This window comes from Schistocerca gregaria, chromosome X (genome assembly GCF_023897955.1).
Source record: "Schistocerca gregaria isolate iqSchGreg1 chromosome X, iqSchGreg1.2, whole genome shotgun sequence".
Classification (NCBI taxonomy): Eukaryota; Metazoa; Arthropoda; class Insecta; order Orthoptera; family Acrididae; genus Schistocerca; species Schistocerca gregaria.
Window position 1 is genome coordinate 231586331 of NC_064931.1, and position 24404 is coordinate 231610734.

A 24404-nucleotide genomic window follows, 5' to 3' on the forward strand; every position below is an offset into this window, starting at 1 on the left:
AACATTCTGCAGCGATCAATCAAATGCTGTGTGGCAACTATGTTTTGAAAAATCATCAAGAGTATCATAAAACTATTAAAATTCAAGTGAGAGCATCTGAAATAATTGGCAATCTTCTAATTTGTTAATAGTGTACCCACAAAATTCCTAAATACTGTGCACTTCAAAAAATGAAATGATGCAGTATTAAAAACCAATCAGTCTATAAAGGAGATTGCTTAGAAAACGTGTGATGCATTCAAAAATATTGTTCAGAAGTGTGGGACCCAAACCAAACAGACCTAACAGGGGGTATTGAAGGCCAGCATCAACGGTCACAGGTTTGCCCCACCCATGTGAGAGCAGCATGGAGTTGCTGTAAAATAAAAATTGAAAGATACTTAAAGAAAAAGTCACATCTTTCCGTAAAGTCTACTTGCAAACCATCACGATGCACTGTTTAATGAGGAATTTATTAATATACTCAACCCCTACTTATTGTTCTTGATGGGACAACAAAGACAAAATTAGACATCTTGCACAGATGAATTTTAGTAATCGTTTTTCCTGAGCTCTACAGGAACAGGAATAATCACTAATTCACAAGAGTTATCAAAGCACAGATGAAGATAGATATGAGCATTCAGATTGTGTGATAACATGTCAACAATGATGAGAACAAAATGATAGAATTTACCACAGCAAACATATGAGTGTCTCTATATTTTATATAAAAACATGCGAACAATTACTTATTTAAGTCATTTGTACATTATAAAAAATCAGTGCTACTATGTGGTTGTGACTAATGGTTACCAGGAACTGAGGTATAAGTCGAGACGTGGAGACCATAGCTGAGCAGGTATAACTACATATACTAACTAGGAAATTGGGATTTTGTGACACTGCAATTAGTGTAAAAGTTAAATTCCTGTGTTGTCGAATATGGAAAATTAAGCGGAAATGGAAATGAAGTCTCATTCTTCTTGACATAGCATAGGGGAACGACGCAGGAGACCTGCACCGTCATACTAGGCAAGGTCATAATGGAGGTGGTTTGCCGTTGCCTTCCTTTGAGGAATATTAAGTACCTAAGCGAAATTTTAAAACCTTAATACATGTACATAACGGTTATTTCTTAAAGAAAAGGAAATTTTGTAACTTGTTACATCTGATTTTGTTCTTAATCTGTAGAATGATCTGCAGTATTTCTCGTTCTCAGTTGTTCCCCATCTTCTATAAGTTTCTTCATGTTGTCAGTTTCAGAAGTTGTTTTTTATCTGCCCAGTGTCCTGAAGTCTTGGTGTTCCTCACGTATTCCCCTCGGGCACTTTCCCTTCTATCACTTTCACAATGGTTGGACAATGTCTGTGTAGGTGTCCAGCTCAGTGGTCAACTCATTCCTTGATAGTCCTCCACAACGAATTTTTATCTCCTATGTTGCTGAAAACTTCTTCTCAGTTACATAAGTTGATGAGCAAAGGCCATTTGTCACTTGACTGAATGGAACATAATGTCCCATCACATTAAAATATTCTGCAATGTATTTCAAATGTCTGCATTCACACTGGCCGTCAACAGCATGGTACAGAATGCATATCGATGTCACCATCATGGTTTCTCAGGTAGAGAGTTCTGATGTTGATGTTGAAATTGGTTGGGAGGAAGGATTGTGCTGTCATCTTTGAAAATCCGAAGTTAACATTTTCGTGATGTGCACTAGTGTAATAGTAGTGAATTTTTGCTTTGGCATCTTATTTGTCTTCATTTTATTAGAGAAAAAGGTGTAAATATGGACATCCTCCTTTGTTTTTGACTTAAAGATACATTCTTTTGTAAGAGTTCTTGATTTTATACCTTAATTAACAAGTATAACAAGCTTAAGGCGAAACAACGATTAGTATCCATTATTTCTATTCGAAAACAAAGATTTACAAAAAAAAAATGTAAAATGGAACTTTAAAAAAGGGGGTGCAAATACGTACATCCACATAAAAGGTGCAAGAAATCTTTTGAAATATTTTAATGAAATGGGTTAAACAATTTAAAATCGTAGACTAGTCTGCAAAAAGCAACTTTCGTAGATTTATGTATGTAATCTGAAATTATTTGCAGTAATTGAAAATGTAAGTAGCTCTGTCACCACAATCTAAGTGTGTCCACATTTGGCACATAATGCGTTTAATTCACACCTCTCCTCTCCTGTCTTGAGAGAACTTTTCATAAGCAAAGATGCAAGTTGCATCACTTGAGTTTGGTGTATCTCTATCGTTCACATCAAGGTCATTATCGCTGTCCACAAGATGAGAGTGCAGAAGCCTAAAGAGTCCTATGATGAATAAGTTGGTTTTGTGGAACAAATTGTCTTTTTTGAAGGCCTTTGTAATTTTCACCTCTGTCCACAGGGTGGTCGCTCACCCTAAGGTGAGAGTTGCAGAAGCCTGAAGAGTCCTATGATGAATCAGACAGTTTTGTGCAACAAATTTTCTTTTTTGAAGGCCTTTGTATTTTGCACCTCTGTCCACAGGGTGGTCTCTCACCCCAGAGAAACCCAACGACCTCTTCTTGACAGCACTTTTGTCAATCGACTTTGTCAACTGATCTTTGTTTGGGGTCCCAGTGATGTGACAGGTGGTTGCCGCTTTTTGTCCCCTTGTCGTGGTTCTCGTCTTAATGTTGGGGACAGTAGATCTGTCGAAATGCGAAATTGCATTTTTTGAAGTACCTGGAGTACTTCCCAGTGTTTCAATAGCTTCATCAACTGGCATAGCTAGAGCTTGACGTGACTGTACATCAGGTTAACTTGAAGAAGAAGCAGATGATGTCGATGGTCCAGAGATAGCAAGTAGAGGAGCATGTGATTCAGAAACATTAGGTTTATGTTCCACTGTGGATCATGTTTTTTTTCCGCAACCAAATCAGCAGCTATGAAATCAGCGTCAGTGAAGATGTAAGATGTAACAGTTCACTGGGTATAACCGTTACTTTGAATCCGTTTACTGCTATCTCAGTTGATTGGGTACGAAGGTAGGCTTGGCCAAAAACCTCCATAACATCATAAGGTGTGAGAGGACGCCCATCGTCATGCAACCATACTCTCACTGCCCTGCTTTAGTACGTTTTCAGAGGTCCCATAAACGTTTTATCTAGAGGCTGCAGTTTATGGGTGAAATGTGGAGGAAATGATATGATAGTCATGTGGTATTCTTACGCCAAGTCAGTCACATCTGGTTCAAAATGGTTCGAATGGCTCTAAGCCCTATGGGACTTGACATCTGAGGTCATCAGTCCCCTAGAACTTAGAACTACTTAAACCTAACTAATGTAAGAACATCACACACATCCATGCCCGAGGGAGGAGTCGAACCTGTGACCATAGTGGTCGCGCGGTTCCAGACTGAAGCGCCTAGAACCGCTCTGCCAATTTGGCACTTCTGGATTTCGAACGTCGCTATAATGACCATCCAAGGTGAGCAGAACAAGCCTTTGTTCACTCGGACATGTTTTCTCAATGAAGTGAACAAACCATTTGGTGAACAAATTGTTTTGAACCCAACCTGAAGGATGGGCTCCATCAATGGCACCAATAGAGGGAGGGAAGGTGAGGGCAGGATCTCATTAGTTTTTGGGACTTGTTGGTTCTAGAGAAAACTATCATTGGCGGGACATAGTGTCCAGAAGCTCTCATCCATGGGATAACTGTGATTAAGCCACTCTTTCTGCAGACGTTACGGCTGCAATTTGTTTCTTCCCTTTCATCCCTATCACTTTTGGATTTTTTCTTTGGGCAATGAACAGGCCTGTCTCGTTCACGTTAAACACTTGGTCTGCTGGATCTGAGTGACTGTTGAAAGTGGCTGCCAAAAAATCAAAGAAAACCATCACATTCTATTTATTGAAGCCTAAGGCTCTGGCATATGAAGTTCCACAAGGTTTGCAAATTGACAGCTGATGCATATGTCTCTCAGGAAAACGTTCAGTCCAAGCTCGTCCTGCTTCTCCTCCTTTGAAACAGGTTGTCAAATAATTTCTCTGGGCAAGTAAAAATGCTGATGGATACGAAGGTAAACTTGGCCAAAAACCTCCATAACGTCATAAGGTGTGAGAGAAGATAAGAAACTAGTTGTTTTTCGACATCTACATTTAAAATCGGTTTCAGTCACCACTTGCTCAGGGATTATATAAAGTTTAAGAAATCTCTGATAACTGGTACAAGGCACTCCAAATGTTCTTGTAGCACCTTTCACATAAGTCTCCTTTGCTTACACAGTTGCTATGGGATGCACCATCTGAGATTTATCCCACTGATACCTCTGGTTCTTACATTCATAGCGCTTTCTCATTATCTTCATTCTGCAAGCACGAATAAAAGCACTTGGGTCTACTATCGCAATTTGAAAATTCTAATTGTTTGTTTCTCTGTGAATTGTATGTAAGAACATTAAACAAAATTTGACTAACCATATCCCCATAAACATATTTAAATGTTTTACATTGTTTAAGCGAAGAGATGGTGTAATTATGGGCCCTCTTTAATAGGGGCTCATTTTTACACCAACCCAATGGGCCCATATTTACACTAACTATTCTTAAGCAACATGGCCACTATCACGTCTAACCCAAAAGCATGTGTAACGTAAAACGTGCTTCTAAAAGTAGCTTATGATTCTGTTATTCTGGATATCACCGAGGAATTGTTTTTAACTAATCAGAAGGATATGAAAAGAAAACGATTTCACGTACCTGAACAAACGCCATTTCACACAATAACTGACGCTGTAGCTATATTGCTTGAAACAATGCTTCCAACTAGTCACTGCAACTGTCTATCAACAACAGGTACCGTTTTCAGTCCTGGTCACCAGACTCCAGCACTTACCATACCCTGTTCACTAGGGGTGCCCATAATTACACCTGTGCCCATTTTTACGCCTTTTCCTCTACTTAGCTTTGTTTTCATGACAAAATGCAGAAGTTTCCCGACAGCTTGCATATTTTTTTCCATTAAGAGTTCCTCTATAAGAGAGACAAGATATATAAAAGGAATAATGATTTAGATTTTACAATAACTGAACAGATCTGATGCCTGCACTGTGTGTAAACATAATCATAAACCAGTGAAGCAATGTTCTTTTATTAAGTTAGGAAGTTGGCTCTACTGGGGAAGGAAAGTATTGTTGTTTATGATGTTATTTTACACATAGGAAAAAAATGTCAAAGGTAAACAGGCTCTGTGTATTTACTCATAAATATTGTTTGATGTTTTTGTGTGCAGAAATTTTTCTCAGAAAATAAATATAAATATTTTGAAATGTTGTTTCATTTCTCAGCAATTTACCATACAAAAGTGATCAAGAAAAGGTGTTATGTAGTTTGCTTTGGCCATCAATTACTTTATCGTTTTTAGTTTCTCAATTCCGATATTATATTCTGACTTTTTGTGTTACAAATTATCTCTAGTAATCTCAATTTCACTATTCGGTACTGGTATAATTGATTCGACATCGTGCTGACATTCTGTCCACAATTTCACTGTGATATCATCTGATGGTCCATCCCATTCTATTGATGTCTATTGAGAATCGAACCAAATGAGTAAAGACTGCATCATTACTGAACATCTTTATTCACTCTCACAAATTTTACATCACTGTCCTTTATTTTCACAACTCCTTTCTGATTCCTGTACAGCTTCTGGATTTTTTTCCTGTTGTGGTGATACAACATAATGCACATTAAAATTCTCATCATGTTAGACCAGTCTACATTGCTTAAAGCCTTTTCTAAACAAAAAGGTACACCTGGAACGGTTTATTAATACTGAGTATCTTTCACACAGTTTTCTTGAGCTAATTAGTGGTTACTAGTTCCTACATCATTATTCATAAATTTGCTGTCAGATGTGTGTGACTGACTAAAACCACATGTCAGACATAGACTCTAATCTGTCAACTTTTCTCATGCAAAGAGTGTGACGTCCTCCTGCTAGCTGAAGGAGGGCTGATAGTATTCCAATTAAGCCACTTGGGAAAGTCTTACAGAATGACTCAAGGATTCAACTTGTCAGTAACTTCTACTTTTTATTAGACGCCTTGGATTGTGTAACTAACATACTGGTACTGAACGATACTGGAACAGCACAGAGTTTGATTCGGTCACAGCCTCATGGTTATTAGTGTGGCAGAACGTCTATTCTTAGTCGAGTATAAGTTCCATAGAACATGTAAGAGATGCATTTGTGTTACATATGGAAACAGAATATAATGTAAACAAAGAGAATACTTACTTAGCATCAAGTGACACAGAGATGATGATGTGGACAAAACAAATTATGTACTATGTTGTGAAACTGTAAGGAAATTCATCAGCACATCGAAATGCGTGAGATTCCAAGACAGAAAACAAGGTCATGTAGCGACAAGATCAGAGAGTGAGAGAGGAAAAATGAGTCAGAGTATTGAAGAAATTTCTTTAAAGGAAGGCAATGAACTGACCAAAAACAGCATTAAATCACTAGCACTTTTAATGATATTTATTTGTAGCTGATAATACTCAACATTTTAACAATTTCTTAGTGGAAACCACACAGTATCAAAGAAAAGCCAACTAAATGAAGATTGATGAAATTTAAATTCATACAACATATCCACAAGAATTTTTTTGTTTACTGTAATCAACAGTAAAAAAAAACAAGTATTTGAGTGCTTATGATAAAGTCAGTCAGAAAGTCATGATACGTTGTTTTTCTAAACTTAGTAATATACTGAGTTACTTATATAATGAATCTTTTCAGTGTAGTACTTTTAGAGATAGACTCAAACAAATAGACAAGAAAGGAGACAAAACATTAGGAAATAATTAGCATCTGACTCATTGCTCCCAGTATTAAAAAAATGTAATCGACTTTATAAGAACTTTCTATAGAAAACCATACACAGTAACAAACAGGAGTGTCAGTTCACCATGCTATATTTACCTTTGATAGATAATATACTAGAAATCAGAAATTACTACCAGTGGGAATCGTTTTGACTTTCGATTGTGCAGATCATAATATGCTCAAGGAAAAGTTAAATTATTATAGAATAGTAGATGCTCCATGTGCACGGTTTTACCTTCGCTGACTAATAGTGAGCAGAGTGCATCAGTTACATATTGGTCACACAACATCAGGCACTCAGAATTTGAAGCATTCGGAGATAATGTATCACAAGGCATTATTCTGGGTGTTATATTATTTCTGATATACTTGCACTAGCATATTTTTTTTCTTTCCACAGTATTGGTGTAAAAAGTAGAACCAGTCACCTTAATTAAAAGGCAGGAACTAAATATTCAGATAAACAGATGGTTCAAGGCAAATGTAATATCATTGAATTTCGACAAGACTCAATATACAAAGTCCAGTACATCCCTTATAACTACCACAAGTAATCATCTCTGAGCGAAATATAATAGATAGGAAGTATTAAATTTTTGTGACTACTTAAAGATCATAAGGTTAATTGAGAAACCCACTACCAAGAATTAATGAATCCCTTTAGCTCAACTATATTTGCAGTACCATATCTGTGATTTCTGTTACAGGCTACTTAAAAATACAGCAACCTCTTTATTCTGCATATTTCCAAACAACGTTGAGTTATGGATTTTTTGAGGTAATGTAAGTCTGAGGAACTTTTTCCAGAATAAAGAAGCGTGTAATACAAATTACACTAAGTGTTAATTCTAGAACAGTGTGCAGAGTCCTCTTCATAACACTTGATATTTTGACTGATGTTTGGCAGTTTATACATTCTCAAAATCCTTTGCCATTACCAATACTTTCATATCTACAGAAAATGGCGAAAACACGAAATTAAACCAGATACAAGACCTAGAAAAGTTTTGATCGGTATGGAAAAAAGTATTCAACAGCTAGCCAGAGCATATTAAACGTCACATAGATATTTAGGACTCAAATAATGAACTCGTTATTGAGGATCTCTTTCTACTAAATGGAAGAATAGATTCACAAAAACTCTAAAAATTTTATGTTTTATTTTATTTTATGGTTTCAGATGTACATCTTTGTCTTCTTTATACACTGAAACTCCAAAGAAACTGGTATACATCGTTGTTGTTGAGGTCTTCAGTAATGAGACTGGTTTGATGCAGCTCTCCATACTACTCTATCCTGTGCAAGGTTCTTAATCTCCCAGTACTTTCTGTATCCTACATCCTTCTGAATCTGCCTAGTGTGTTCATCTCTTGGTCTCCCTCTACCATTTTTACCCTCCACACTGCCCTCCAATACTAAATTGGTGATCCCTTGGTGTCTCAGAACATGCCCTACCAACTGATCCCTTCTTCTAGTCAAGTTGTGCCACAAATTCCTCTTCTCCCCAATTGTATTCAATACCTCCTCATTAGTTAGGTGATCTACCCATCTAATCTTCAGCATTCTTTTGTTGCACCACATTTCGAAAGCTTCTATTCTCTTCTTGTCCAAACTATTTATCGTTCATGTACACTTCCATACATGGCTACACTCCATACAAATACTTTCAGAAATGACTTCCTGACACTTAAATCCATACTTGATGTTAACAAATTTCTCCTCTTCAGAAATGCTTTCCTTGCCGTTGACAGACTACATTTTATATCCTCTCTACTTCGACCATCATCAGTTATTTTGATACCCAAGTTGCAAAACTCCTTTATTACCTTAAGTGTTTCATTTTCTAATCTAATTCCCTCAGCATCACCCGAGTTAACTCGACTACATTCCATTATCGTCGTTTTGCTTTTGTTGATGTTCATCTTATACCCTCCTTTCAAGACACTGTCCATTGCGTTCAACTGCTCTTCCAAGTACTTTGCTGTCTCTCAGAGAATTACAGTGTCATCAGCAAACCTTAAAGTTTTTATTTCTTCTCCATGGATTTTAATACATACTCCGAATTTTTCTTTTGTTTCCTTTGCTGCTTGCTCAATATACAGATTGGATAACATCGGGGATAGGCTACAACACTGTCTCACTCCCTTCCCAACCACTGCTTCCCTTTCATGTCCCTCAACACTTATAACTGTCATCTGGTTTCTGTACAAATTGTAAATTGCCATTCGCTCCCTGTATTTTGCCCCTGCCACCTTCAGAATTTAAAAGAGAGTATTCCAGTCAACATTGTCGAAAGCCTACTCTATGTCTACAAGTGCTAGAAACGTAGGTTTGCCTTTTCTTAATCTAGCTTCTAAGATAAGTCGTAGGATCAGTATTGCCACACGTGTTCCAACATTTCTATGGAACCCAAACTGATCTTCCCCGAGGTGGGCTTCTACCAGTTTTTCCATTCGCCTGTAAAGAATTTGCGTTAGTATTTAGCAGCCATGACTTATTAAACTGATAGTTCGGTAATTTTCACATCTGTCAACACATGCTTTCATTGGGATTCGAATTATTACATTCTTGTTGATGTCTGAGGGTATTTCGCCTGTCTCGTACATCTTGCTCACCAGATGGTAGAGTTTTGTCAGGACTGGTTCTCCCAAGGCTGTCAGTAGTTCTAATGGAATGTTGTCTACTCCCAGAGCTTTGTTTCGACTTAGGTCTATCAGTGCTATGTCGAACACTTCACACAGTTCGTATCTCCCATTTTGTCTTCATCTACATCCTCTTCCATTTACATAATTTTACCCTCAAGTACATCGCCCTTGTATAAACCCTCTACATATTGCTTCCACCTTTCTGCTTTCCCTTCTTTGCTTAGAACTGGGTTTCCATCTGAGCTCTTGATATTCATACCAGTGGTTCTCTTTTCTCCAAAGGTCTCTTTAATTATCCTGTAAGAAATATCTATCTTAACCCTAGTGAGATAAGCCTCTACATCCTTACATTTGTCCTCTAGCCATGCCTGCTTAGCCATTAAGTATGAGTATTCAAATAGATATATATGTAAACAGACAGAATACAGTGCTGCGATCGGCAACGCCTATATAAGACAACTAGTGTCTCTTGCAGTTCTTAGATCGATTACTGCTGCTACAATGGCAGGTTGTCAAGATTAAAGTGAGTTAGATCATGGTGTTACAGTCGGTGCATGAGCGATGGGACACAGCATCTCGGAGGTAGCAATGAGGTAGGGATTTTCCCGTATGGCCATTTCATGAGTGTACCGTGAATATCAGGAATCTGGTAAAACATCAAATCTCCGACATCTCTGCGGCTGGCAAAAGATCCTGCGAGAATGGGAGCAACGATAACTGAAGAGAATCGTTCAGTGTGACAGAAACCCTCCGCCAAGTGCTGCAGATTTCAGTGCTGGGCCATCAGCAAGTGTCAGCGTGTGAAGCATTCAACGAAAAATCACCGATATGGGCTTTTGGAGCCTAAGTCCCACTCGTGTATTCTTGATGACTGCATGACACAAAGCTTTACGCCTCCCCTGTGCCCATCAACACTGACATTGGGCTGTTGATGACTGGAAACATGTAGTGTGGTCGAACGAGTCTCATTTCTAATTGTATTGAGACTACTGACGTGTACAGGTTTGGGACAGCCTCATGAATCCATGGATCCAGCATGTCAGCAAGGGACTGTTCCAGCTGGTGGAGGCTCTGTAATGGTGTGGGACGTGTGCAGTTGGAGTGATATGGGACCCCCGATACGTCTAGATACGACTCTGGTGAGTGACACGTACGTAATCATCTTCTCTGATCATCTGCATCCATTCATGTCCACTGTGCATTCCTACAGATTTGGGCAATCCCAGCAGGAAAATGCGACACCCCATACGTCCTGAATTGCTGCAGAGTGGCTCCAGGAACAGTTTTCTGAGTTTAAACACTTCCGCTGCCCACCAGACTCCACAGATATGAACTCAATTGTGCATATCTGGGATGTCTTGCAATGTGCTGTTCAGAAGATATATCCACCCCGTCGTACTCTTACGGATGTATGGACAGCCCTGGTGCCAGTTCCACCACTAATTTAGACATTAGTCGAGTCCATGCCACTTCGTGTTTCGGCACTTTTACGTGCTCGCGGGGGCCCTACACGATATTAGGCAAGTGTACGAGTTTCTTCGGCTCTTAAGTGTATGTGCCAAATAGCCTTTTACTTTCCGTTCTATCCATGGAATATGTTCTAAACCGGAATAAGGAGACACTTCATTCAAAATATGAATTATTTTAATGCAATCTGCGTTACCTCTGGTAATTATTTCTTGCCTTAAAATTGTAGCAGTTCTTAAGTTGTTTTGTGTATCCCAGTATGAAGGAAGACGCTCCGGATTGTGATCTGATAAAAATTTGTAACTAGGCACGCGGTACATAAACTGACTTTCATGAACCACATTTAATACACTTCTTCTCGATGCTGTCTTTCGCACATCTCTCCATAATTTCTTCTCTCATTACAACAAAATTTCTTTCCCAGTATATTTTATGACTACATTATATTTTAATAATTTTAAAATGAATAATGGATAAAGTAATCTATGACTATGAAAATAAATTCCCACGGTAAAGAAGAAATATACAGTGAAATTAATGCGTGTGTGGTATACAAACTTTGATACCTTGCGCATTGTTTACTTGTTGTTGTTAGTAATAATCTTTGGAGAAGCGGTAGGATCCAAATAAACAGTAGAGACTGGGAGTTTGACTTGAGTGAACGAGTAAGACAGTTATTGGATTTGTTGTTGCCGGATATTTTTCTTACGGTGTGATTCAGCCCCGTGAAGTTTAGTGTTAATCATTACTAGTTGCAGTTAGACATCATTGCCATAGACCACATATGATGCATTTAATGAAAACAAGCGCGAAGTCTTCAGGATGTGGATCCGCCCAAATTATTTTGAAGGTTCAGATATTGCTCAACGTTTATATTCGAGCTTAGGATTCTTACTTGTGGGTGGATACTGCCCCATATTGCTGGTTTTGTCATTGGTCAGCGGTAGTAACAAGTACGGTAAGACTTTTACCATTTTTCTTTCCTATATTCAGCTTAACAATACTGCTTGGTTCAGTTGCGATTTGTGTGTCGGGACTCTTTGAACTGAGACGATAAGGTTTCTGAGTTGTTGAGGTGAAGGTACATTTATTTTTCCTTCGTGTTTATTGAATCAAATACATGTCAGTTGTTGCAAATATGGTAGTTCTAGATTGCTTTTTATTATTGTTATTATTATTATTTGATACAGAGCCCAAGAAATGGCGTAAAGTTCAATATTGTCTTGAAGTAACATTTGCAGCATCTCAGTGATACTGGTTGTTGTGAATAAATCTATTAAATGACTGAATCGCCCTAATCATTTGAATCACTTTGTACAACCGTGTTTTATAGAATAATCATTCACTCGGCTCTTAATTACAAATCTGATGCGGGAAAAACAGAAAGGACACTGGGAAAATGAGTGTAGATCAGGAGATACAGGGGAAAATGGGTGAGAATACAGGGACACAAATGGTGTGAAACGAAGTGCCAGGTAACAGAAGATTTACGATAAATGTGTAAGGGTTTCAACAAAGATGATCAGATGTTGATAGCTGGGGAAGATATAAACTGCCTGCCAAGACTGCTAAGATCCATCATTGAGGTGACATGGGAAAATTAAAGGCAGTTACTGAGCACACAAATGTGGGTTTTTGGAGATTCTATGGCGCCATGAGAAGTCATCAGTTAAATCAGGTTTCATGGAAGTAGGCTAAATATGTAGCTGATGGGTTTCTTCAGGCAAATGCAAATTCTGAAATTGGAGCTGCCCCAATAGTTGCTATTGGGAGATGAGGATAGCCTATTCATGGCCTAAATGTGAGTAGTAGGGGCAAGGAAACGTTATCAAATCCATTAGCAGAAAATACAATGGAACCTAAAAGCCCACAAAGGTAAATCCCTGTTTTTATTGGAGTCAGATGAGAAATTGTATTTAGGTCAAATTCAGGCAGATATTGTGAAAGGGAATTAATATGAATGAGAATCCCAGTTCAGCTTATAATAATAAGAGAAAGAAGGTGTAACCAACTTGCTTTGTCTGAATGTTTGGAGGGGGAGGGATAAAAAATGAAGTAAATGAGATGTTAAAATTGTATGTCTGTTTGAACACCATATTGCTGCAGGGGTAGAAAATTTATGTAAGTGGCTATAAATTAGCTGGATATTCATGTAGCTTAGATCCCAAATGGGTGAAGGAGTTGTCACATTTTGAAGAAAGGAACATAACATGAAAACGTAGACATAAATAAATTCTGCATAAATCAAGACACATAAGCTTGTGCTTGTGAGTTAGTGTTGGGAAATTATTTAATTGTTTAGGTTACAGTATACAGCTATCTACTGGATGATTCAGAAATTTTGGTGACAAATGTTGATGGTTTGTTGTGCTTTCTGTTACACAGGAGAATGTGATTATTAACTTACAACTTTAACGTAAATTTCTTTAAGGAATATGACAAGAAGAGTGATCTAGATGTATTACCAGCCACTTATAATTTCTTGTCTCATAAATTCCCCTACCCAAGTTGCTCAAGATATTAGTACCCTTATAGAGAATGTATTAATTGATATGCAGAAATTAAAGAAACACATGCCTATCCTGTGGTAAATGAATTGTCAGGTAATAATGTACTTAGTTGCATTACATAACTTAGCCCCATGTACAGACCAGAAAAACACAATGAAGTTAGTGAGACTGATTAATGACAAAACTGCTAAATATTTTGCAGAAAGCTTAAAAATTATTGACTGGAGTGAAGTTTACAATGAGCCTAATGCCAGCTCCAAAATCAACATACTTCTTAATGAGTTTATATCCATTTTTGAAATAAGTTATCCTAAAAAGATAGTTGAGTGTAATAAATGGAAGTCATTGAATCAGAGCCTCTCCACAACAAAAATGGACATACATCAAATAGCCACTAGAATTACTTTTATATTACAAACAGTACAGTAACCAGTTAAGAAAAGTCAAATATCCAGGGGTATGCACATCTTGCCTGAAATTAGCAGCTCAGACAATAAGATCAAATCAGTGTGGAATATTGTTAAAAGAGGCACAGGAAAAAGCCATAGATGATGACAGTTCCTCTGCTAAAGGGAGTGAGATCATTGTGAAAGACAGTTCATGTATAGCAGATATTCTTGATAAATACTTTTTAAAAATATATGAAAAATTCGTTAAATAGTTCAGAGGAAGAATCAAAACAGTACACCATAAAAGCGATATAGTGACCTTTTTGTGAGATAAAAATCTCACATCCCCATCTGAAATGAGGTAGGTCATCATCAGTGCCGTTAATGTAAGGGTGTTTTCCAAGGTAAATTGAAATGTGCAATTGTTAGACTTCTCAATAAAGAAGACTGGCTCCATGCCTATCAGTAACTGAGTAGTTCCATGAGTAACAGAATGACACTCAGTGACTGTTTTTGCACTTTAAGCATAGAAAAGACCAAGAATCATGATAAGAGACAAAAAGTTCTGGTAGTGGAATGACTCTTAATAGTAACGGAATGACACTTTCACTTGAAAATTACATTTTATTCTGCACTGCTGATTGGGTAGGGCAAATGTACTTATTCCTCTGATCTATAGTAGGTGCAGCTAGTTTCTCTACAATTTGGTGCTTTTTTTACCCAACATTTATCTCCCTTTGAGGGAAATGTAAACATGTTTCCATTTGCATCATTCATTCTAATAAATGAAGTTTCATTACCATCTTCAATGTAAATCATCTGCCCCACAAAAAATCTTGATCTGTTTCTTCCAGCATAGGAAACCAGAGTAAAATTTCCTTGATGGAAGGCCATATGATGTTAATTCCTGTGAATTTTCTTTCGCTGAAGTTCACTTTTTGGAATTGTGCACAAACCTCTGGTGGCATAGTGAGTAATGCTTGCACTCAATAATATTTGGAGCGATAGTTGTAACAGCATGGAGGGTTTTGGTCTGGTCTGTTGGAACTATTCTCATCCACATTTGATCTAATTCATCCTTATTCTATGGAATTTGCAAGTCAGAGATATAAAAAATGTTTATGCCACAACATCTTTCACGTGCAATTTTTGCAAAGTCCTCAGCACCATATAGTGTGTGTTTCCCAGCCTTGCAGATATTGCTGACTGCATGCTTTACAGTTACACCAATCCCATCCACGAAACATTTGCCATGTGATGTGACTAAGAAGTCCCATGAAATATTTATTCTATAGCTTTCTTTGAAAGCTGCTTAAATTGACTGGCTGCACCATTACTCTTGAATGTGACAGATTATACCTCTGGGTACATGGATATAATGTGCTCTACAATCTTTCTTAGGTAAGCGTACACTGAATATTTATTATGATCAAGTTTATCACTAACAACAGCACAAGAATGTCCATTGTTTTGTGGGTCCCAGACATATGCTGTGGTTTTGACCAATGGATGCTCTGGACTTCATTCTGCAGTTGAACAGTAAAATATTTTGCAAAATCTACTTGCACCAGGATGTTCTTGAGTGATTTGCCGGTTCACTGTTTGCCATTGGGCCCATTTGATCAGCTTCTTCATTAAGTTCTCATCCAAAGAATACTTATCTTTCAAAGATACATTTGCACACTTTTGACATTTTGACATCATGCAAACTTCTTTCTTTTGATGGCAGACTATTGTGCTAATGAATTCAGAAAATGTGGTTTTCACTTTTGTAGCAATTTCATTAATAACTGTCTAAAATAGCTTTACATTCTTGTGGTAGCAGAACACACACATATTGTGCAGTGTACCCTGTAAGGTTCACACAAACATTTGTGTCAATGCACAGAACTTGGACAAATTTTATTGGCTTGTCTGGGAATTCCTCTTGATATATAGAATGTGCTTCTTTCAATGTCATGATCATGTAAGTGTTATGGACTTTGGTTTTTCTACTTTCCTTATCCTTCGCTATCACTTGATCTTTCATTCAAAGAGTTTGCAATGAAATGTCATCTCGATCATAAAAAGTAGCAACAGCTTCTTCTGTGCCTTGATTTAGGTGTTGAATCTGATTTTTCTCCTGTTGTTATTTTACTAAAACTCCATGAGAAGCAGCTAATTCCAAGGCAACTTTCTTGGACTTCTAGGTAAACAAGTTTCCACACATTTAGCTGTCTTCCTTAATGTAGCTGGAGATTTATATGGACTATTGGTGTAGATGATGCAAGCATGACCACCATTGCCTTCGCTGCTGCCTCTAACTTTATTTCTAAATTTTCTTTGATTAAGTTTCTCTTTTTCCAATTGCTTCTTCAGCGGAGCAGCAGCGAAACTTTGCCGTTTCAACCTTTTCCTTTCCCTGTCCTTCTCTTAATCTCATCACTTAACCCTTTCTGCTTGAGTCACTTCCAGTATGCTCTCATTTTCTCAGCCGATGTGAGAGGCATGATAACAACTGTAAAAATGAAATATTTTGTTTGAGAATTATTGTGGAAATAGTGTAATTGCTACAAGTAAACCAATACCTATTTTAAATTAAAAAATTCTATTCAACATGGTGATCTAACAACACAATACATAAAAATGTATCTTATTAATTAGGCATAATACATAGTGACTTGCAAAGGCATCAGCATTGTGTTGAGGTACATAGGAAGTCAGTGACTTCTTTTTCTATAGGCAGTATTGAGTTTTTCTTATAATTTGGCATTGCCATCACTTCCCAGACACAGCATAGGTTATGGAAGGAGAAATACTGCTTATCAAAATAATTAGCCTAACTCTATTCTGTATGTAATATGCAGCCATTTAGTCATTTCATTGTAATCTTTACTAAAGAAAAAAACTCAACTTTCAGCAGATACTGTTCATACTCATTGAATATGTTTCTTCTCTCTGGAAAGTACATTCTTGGTTTTTGGGACTTCTCCACTTCCCCTCCAGTTTTTACTAACACTAGCTGGCCAAGCGGTTCTAGGCGCAACAGGCTGGAACCGTGCGACCGCTATGGTCGTAGGTTCAAATCATGCCTTGGGCATGGATGTGTGTGCTGTCCTTAGGTTAGTTAGGTTCAAGTAGTTTTAAGTTCTAGGGGAATGATGACCTCAGAAGTTAAGTCCCATAGTGCTCAGAGCCATTTGAACCATTTTTTTTAGTAACACTATAAACAACGTACAAAATTGGAGTATAGCCATCATATAAATGTATTTGACCTACATTGTAAGGAATGTCAGTCAAATACAGTTATAAAGTTATTGTCATTCTGTCACCACATTTATGTCATTCTGTTACTGCATGTGTGTCACTCCGTTACCATTACAAAATGTTGTTTATAGTTAATATTTTTTTCTTAGTTGTGAGACGTTTATCTATCTCCTGAATCTGCATTTGCATGTCTATCTTCAGGATCATATAAAAGTGCATTCACTCTGAAAAACAAATTTCTGGATTTTTTTGGTAATGGAATGACAAGAGATAACAATAAAAAATAAAATATGCATGGGAACTTTGCTGATTAAATAAAGTCAATATAAGCTATCAAGATGGCTGGATTAAGACAATTGTAAAGTTTTTAACATATATTCTGTTAATATATTACTTCATGATGCATCATCATAGTACTTCTAAAAACTAATTTCTTAGAGGGCCCAGAAGCTGAGATTTTAAGGTTTGTGTACATGTTCTCATGGAACAGCCCAACTACCATCAAGCTTCATTTGATACATTATTTTTCTGGGTATTTTGAGAAAATAATGTAATTCAGGGTTTTTATTCACCTGTGTACTAATATGATACATAGTCGATCACACTTTGGATTTCCAAAGGACTACTCTTCCAGTTCAGCAATTCATGCATTTATTGGACACATAATAAAATCTTTAAGTAATAAAAGATCACTCATTGGTATCTTCTGTGGGTTACTGAAGGCAGTCATAATACTCCATTATAGAAGGTTTTTTGTGGAATACACAGTTCAGCACATGCCTGTTTTTATTTTTATTTAAGAATCACAATGTATAAAGTTACCCTAGGCTGTTCAAGTACTACAAAAAATGATGTCCTGTGATTTGCGTTACAGTGGGAGTCCCACAGGGTTCGACCACTGGACCACTACTGTTCTTGCTTTATGTTAATGCTCTGACATTTTATTTGAATCAGGCGCCATTAGTAGTTCTCCTTGCATGTGATTATTTTGAAGCCAAGCATAGAAGCATCAATGGAGAAAATAGTAAATGATGTTCTTGTGAATATTACAGACTGGTTTTGCATAAACGAGGCGGATTTAAAAACTCTTCCAATTTTGTACTGTCAAAAAAAAAAAAAAAAAAAAAAAAAAAAAAAGAATCCTATCTCCTTTTAATCTAGTATACCAACAAGATATAATAAACAATGTAGAAAGTTCAAAGTTCTGATATGTGCATACTAATGGAAAAATTATAGGCCTACAGGAAAAAACATTCAGGAGACCTGCTAAGACATAAGTTTGGCTGCTTTTGCTGTGAGATTAGTTAGCAACTTTGAGGATATGAAAATCAGTAAGTTAACATATTTTGTGTTTTTCCATTCACTGATGTCTTTTGGGATAATATTGTGGCTATCTTCTCCCTTAGGCAAAAAGGATTCATTGCACAAAAGGAAGCAATTAGAATTACATTTGGAGCTTGCTCATATGCATCTTGCAGGCATCTATTTCAGCATTTGGGAGTATTGATCATATCCTCATTTTACGTTTATTCACTTATGAAATTTATCAACAATAGGCCTACATCTGAGTTTGAGAATAACAGAGATATTGATAAGTGAATCACTGGAAGGAAAAAAGATATGCATTACCATTTAATGAATCTATATTTTGCGCAGAATGGGGTGAAATATGCAGATATAAAAGTCTGACAATTTCTGAAAGCCAGTACAAGTGTTTTCAAATGTAAGTTAAAGATGTTTCTCCTTGGCATCTCGTATATCACATAGCTTCTTCATAAAGGGTGTTTCACAATCACTATCACAGATGTCTGCGCGTTGTGGAAGAGGCATAGTAGCTAAAGTTTTGATAAGAAACCCATGCCCTGTAATGTAATATTTTTGCATCACTTTCAAATTTCTCACTTCACACTATGCACACAGTGGTGACCATGAGCTCTTACCTCTGTGCCCTACAGGAGCTGCTCCACTTGGTGACCCTAGTGTTAATTGCAGGAGGTGTATCTGTGCCACATGCTTTCATACACAAGGTCCACAAAACCTGGAGGGCACCTGTGGAACTCCACAGTCAACCCACCTAGTTGCGAATGTACCAGTGTCTTGCTGCTGTTATTGTAGTCATACGATGTATGTGATGGACTGAGCTGATCCAGAAAATGTTTGCAATAAATATGCGTTGGGCAGCTCTACCATACCTTGGAGTGGAAGATATAAAAGTGATCCAATTTTCAAACTTATTTTGTATCCAAGCTGTACATTTCCAGGTGTGGGTTGTTCTACATCACAACATTTATCATGAATGTGTGCTAGAGAACAAGTAACTATCAGTGGTGCAGCATTTCACTTTAATGGATATTTATGAGTAATAAAAGTGCTTTACACCATGTACTGGACAAGCGGGAAACATATGGGTCATTCCATGTCAATTCAACCAATTTGCGAAAATGTTCCAGCTGATAGTCTCTGATTTGGCTGAAATTTAGCACAGCAATGTACAAAATTTTAAGTTCCCCTGCAAATTAGTTCCAGAATTATGGCTTGTGAAAGAAGGTGGTGTGACCCGGAAATTGCAACCCGCATCTGGCAATCTATCTTCAGACTCAACTTCAAGTCTTAATAACTTTGGAACTATTCTGCACAGTCCAGTGAAATTTTTACAACCCAGTAACATCCACTTAGAGGACACACTCTATGAATCAAAATACCAACAACATTTTTCTGAGGGAAAATAAAAAAAATCCAAAATGTGATTAAAAAATGTAATACTTTAAAGGGCACATATTGTAGGTGCCCTCTATGCCAAATATAATTCACTCAAAAAGGGTATAAATTGTTTTGTGGTAAGCTTAATGTGCCCTAAACACACACAGAACTCATCTTGCCCATATCAGTCACAAAAATTGAGTTACATGCACATGAAAATTCAAAAATTTCAAATATTACCTGAAAATCATGGATTTTCTAAGTGTGGTAGCACAAAAGGGACAAGTGCTATCCAAGCCAAATTTCAAACACTGCATAAGTAGACCATAATATAGTACGTGGCAAAATTTCAACTTGTTATTGCAAGGCATTTGTGTACAATAAAAGTTGACAGAGATGTATTTGGTTATGTTTCTTTTAGCATGATTTAGCAAGTAATAGTGATGATGCAGACAGCTTGTTTCAGATAAAGCTGCAGCAATTGTTGGGAACCATTAGGCAACAGAAAGTTAAACAATGGTAATTTTCAGGGACAGAATGAGTCATTGTTAGGAAGGAACAACAAAGGAAACAAGCAACAATTACAGGTTACTCATGTTTTTAAGATTCTAGTTCAGCCTGGACAGTACTGTTGTGGAAAGTCAGTATGGAGGCAGAAGAGTGTAATAGTGGTGCTTTTGATCAATTAAGTTGCAGTATTGGTAGAGCACAAGCATCTGAATGTCATAAAACAACATATGGATCAAAATGTGGTATTCGCTTTGTACTGTATGATCTGGATGAATCAGACCAAGATTTGTTGCTATGGAGATTTGGGATACACCCTTTCATCATATGAAAGTGTTTCTGGATAAGCATTCTTTCCTACAAAGAAGTTGTTTTGATCTGTTTCGGATTCATAAGAAGACAGTGAATTGTAGCCTCAGAGAAATTGGTATAAAATCAGTATTGAAAGTGAATCAGTGCATGGGACTTAACATGAAACCAGGGCAAAAGTTGTGTTCCAGGTGTGTTACACTGCTAAAAAATGAAGAATATTCTGATAATTTACCGACAGCGACGAAGAGAGTCAGCCACCTACAACCACAGCGGATGAGCAATTAAATACTTCAGTGACTGCTCTTGGTTTGTCTCCCATGAAGACACACAAAGTTGGTAAAAGAGATAGGCCCAGCTGTGGTAGAAGGAAACTACAAGAAGCTCAAATGGAATTAAAACACAAAATAGCTGACACACTAATGGTGGAAGAGGAAGAACTATCTGCTCCAAAGGAACAGAAATCATGCCATAAATGCTCTGATTTGGACAAAATTTTGCATGATTTGAAAGAAAAATGTGCCATATCCACACGCCAGAAAAAAAGTAGCTATTCTTACCCTTGCACCTTCCAGCTGGTCTATTGACTACACTGCAAAGGAATTCAGTGTTTTTAAATATATGGTAAGGCAAGCTAGGAAAATAAAAGCAACCCAAGGAGTGCTTCCACAACTCCAGCAGGCTCAGGGTAAGCAATGGAGTTCAGAAATAAATATGCTAGTGTCGGAGTTTTATGAAAATAATGACTACAGCCGAATAATGCCTGGAAAAAAAGACTATTGTAACAGTGAAAATGGGAAATGTACATGTACAGATGCAAAAAAGACTGTTGCTGTGCAACATATCAAAACTAGGCCTATATGTAGAATTCAAGGAAAAGTATCCCAATACCAAAGTAAGTTTATCATCTTTTTTCAATCTTTGGCCAAAATGGGTTGTGCCTGTAAGTGCAAGGGGCACACACAATGTCTTGCTGCTAGTGTGTGACATCAGTTCCTACCAGTGCATGATACACAGGTGTGAAAAGTGTCCTGGTAAGGCAAATCTTGTAGAACACATGAATAACAAACTCTATGATGAACTTCTTATGGATGATGATGAACTTGTTTCTTATAAACAGTGGACACACATGGATCGCACAAGTCTTGAAACAAAGCAAAATACAGTAGAAGGTTTTGTTGAAATGTGTTGTCAAAAAAACGGACAAACTGACCACACACAGCTTCACAGCAACAACACAATCAGCTTATCTCCAGTTTTGTAATGATAATTTGAAACAAGATGAAATTATAGTAATAGGCTGCTAGACTTTTCTGAAAAGTATGCATTTTTAGTTCAAGATGCCATCCAAGGATATCATTGAGACAACAGTCAAGCAACTCTCCAGCCATTTGCGATTTACTATAGAGGTGAATCAGGTGATGTGTCTGTCATGAACCTGTGCATTTTTAGTGACTGTTTAATTCATGATGCCGTTGCAGTTCATGCCCACATTCGCACTGTCATGACATGTGTGAAAAACAAGCTGCCTCACATTTTGCGAAATACTTCAGTGATGGGGCAGCTAATCCATACAAAAACTGTAAAAATCTCAAAAAATTTATGCATGCATTACCACGATTTTCAGATTCACACAGAATGGAATTTTTTCGCAACAAGTCATGGTAAAAATGTATGTGATGCTATTGGTGCTACCATTAAGCGCATGGCATCACGAACTAGTCTGCAGCACCCTACAGAAGGTCACATTCTAACACCTCTTCAATTATTTACCTGGGTACAGAAAAATATCTCTGGCATACAATAATTCTATGTTTCAAAAGATGAGGTGAAATCAGTCAAAGAGTTGCTAAAAAGCAGACTAGAACATGTTAAAACTGTTGCAGGCACAAGGAGCCATCATCACTTCTCCCCAGCGGACTCTGACAATGTGCAGATGAGCAGACTGTTCGGTTATAACTATAGGTTAATGCACGACATGTGTCTTCACAGTGTGTCTGACTCACGATTCAGAAGCAAAAGCAGCAACATACAACCAGGTTGCTATGTTATGATGACAAATGGTACTTAGGATGTGTTGCAGTGTGCTGTGAAGCAGAAGGTGATGCATTTGTGAACTTCATGGCATCAGCAGGACCAGCAAGATCATTTCATTGGCCACGTTTGGCAGACAGGTGTTGGATTCCTTTTGAACATATTCCTATGACAGTTCCAGTTCCTACCACAGTGTCAGGAAGGCAGTACAATTTGCCACTCAATGTACAGAGTACAGTAGCTAAAGAGTGGGAGAACTTCTGTTCGAAGCACAATCGACTGGTTTTTAGCAGTTAAGGTGTAGTAAACATTAATGATAGGTTGTGTTAATCTGTCTGTACGTTGTTGCTTGGTGATTAAAAAGTCGTGGGAGATGATAAGAAGAGGCAGAACACTGTATGATATGTTTTTACAAAATTGTGTTGTGGAACAATGGCCACATCACCAAATACATCTGTCAACTTCCATTGTACACAAATGTCTTGCAATAACATGCTGAAATTTTGAGATATATATCATTATGGTCTACTTATGCAGTGTGTGAAATTTGGCTTGGATACCACTTGTCCCTTTTGTGCTACCACAATTAAAAAATCCATGTTTTTCAGGTAATTTTTCAAATTTTTGTATTTTCGCATGCATGTAACTCAGTTTTTGTGACTGATATGGGCATGATGAGTTCTGTGTGTGTTTAGGGCACATTAAGCTTACCACAAAAAAAATTATATCCTTTTTGAGTGAATTATAGTTGGCATAGAGGGCACCTACAATATGTACCTTTTAACGTATTACATTTTTTAATCACATTTTGGAATTTTTTATTTTCCCTCAGAAATATGTTGTTGGTGTTTTGATTCATGGAGTATGTTCTGTAAATGGATGTTACTGGGTTGTAAAAATTTCACTGGACTGTGTGGAATAGTTCCAAAGTTATTAAGGCCTGAAGTTGGGTCTGAAGATAGATTGCCAGATGCAGGTTGCAATTTCCGGGTCATGCCACCTTCTTCCACAAGTCATAATTCTGGAACTAATTGGCAGGGAAAACTAATACTTTGTACATGAGTGTTCCACACATGGTAGAATTAGTGTACTGAATTTCAGTCAAATCTGAGACTTATGAGCTGGAGCCCCTGGTTGAACTGACATGGAATGATCCATATGTAATTAGCACACCTACAGTGTTTACACAGAAGCTGAGTAGCTGTTATGTGTAATCACTTGCTGTTATTTTCATGTGCTCAGCAGTCTCCTTCGAGCCTCTGTGCTGCTCCCCATGTGCCAAAATCAAGTTTGCAAACAGTGCGTTACTGGTTTTCATCTGTGGTCGGTACTTATTAGGCTTGCACTCCAACAATTTCTTTCAGATCTGAATAAAATTTTTTCATTGGAGAATATCTTTTTATATGGAACAAGAAATTTGGTGAAGTGAAACCTGGGCTTAGAGGATGGGTAAGCATCCTGGGTCAGGTTCTGCTTGCATGTCTTGGATAGTTTTAGACACCTTTAACAAATGAGTGAATATCTAATTTACCTCCATCTGTATGAAGTAAGAAGGCATTGCTGTCTATTAAGAGTAAATGGGACCAAGGACAAATAGTGGCAAACAAGTAGACATTTCTTGCCTTTCATAGAAAGGTGGATCACATAGCTACACTGCTGGAGTTACCTAGGGTACTTTTCTGTTTTAGTTAATTTGATCCCTTAATAATTTTTGCAAAAAGTGCTGTGATGTGGTGCT

The 24404-nt window shown here is 37.4% G+C and overlaps 1 protein-coding gene across 3 annotated transcripts in view; it reads left to right on the forward strand.

The window, feature by feature from the left end:
* Positions 1-11566: 11566 nt before the first annotated feature.
* LOC126298742 (protein lap1-like) overlaps positions 11567-24404 on the forward strand; it is a 176419-nt gene continuing 163581 nt past the window's right edge. The window contains exon 1 of one of the 3 annotated variants that reach the window (XM_049990186.1): positions 11567-11929. The gene's annotated coding sequence lies outside the window, so the exon portion shown is untranslated. The remainder of the gene's footprint in view (positions 11930-24404) is intronic. The other 2 variants (XM_049990185.1, XM_049990187.1) reach the window with 2 other exon arrangements.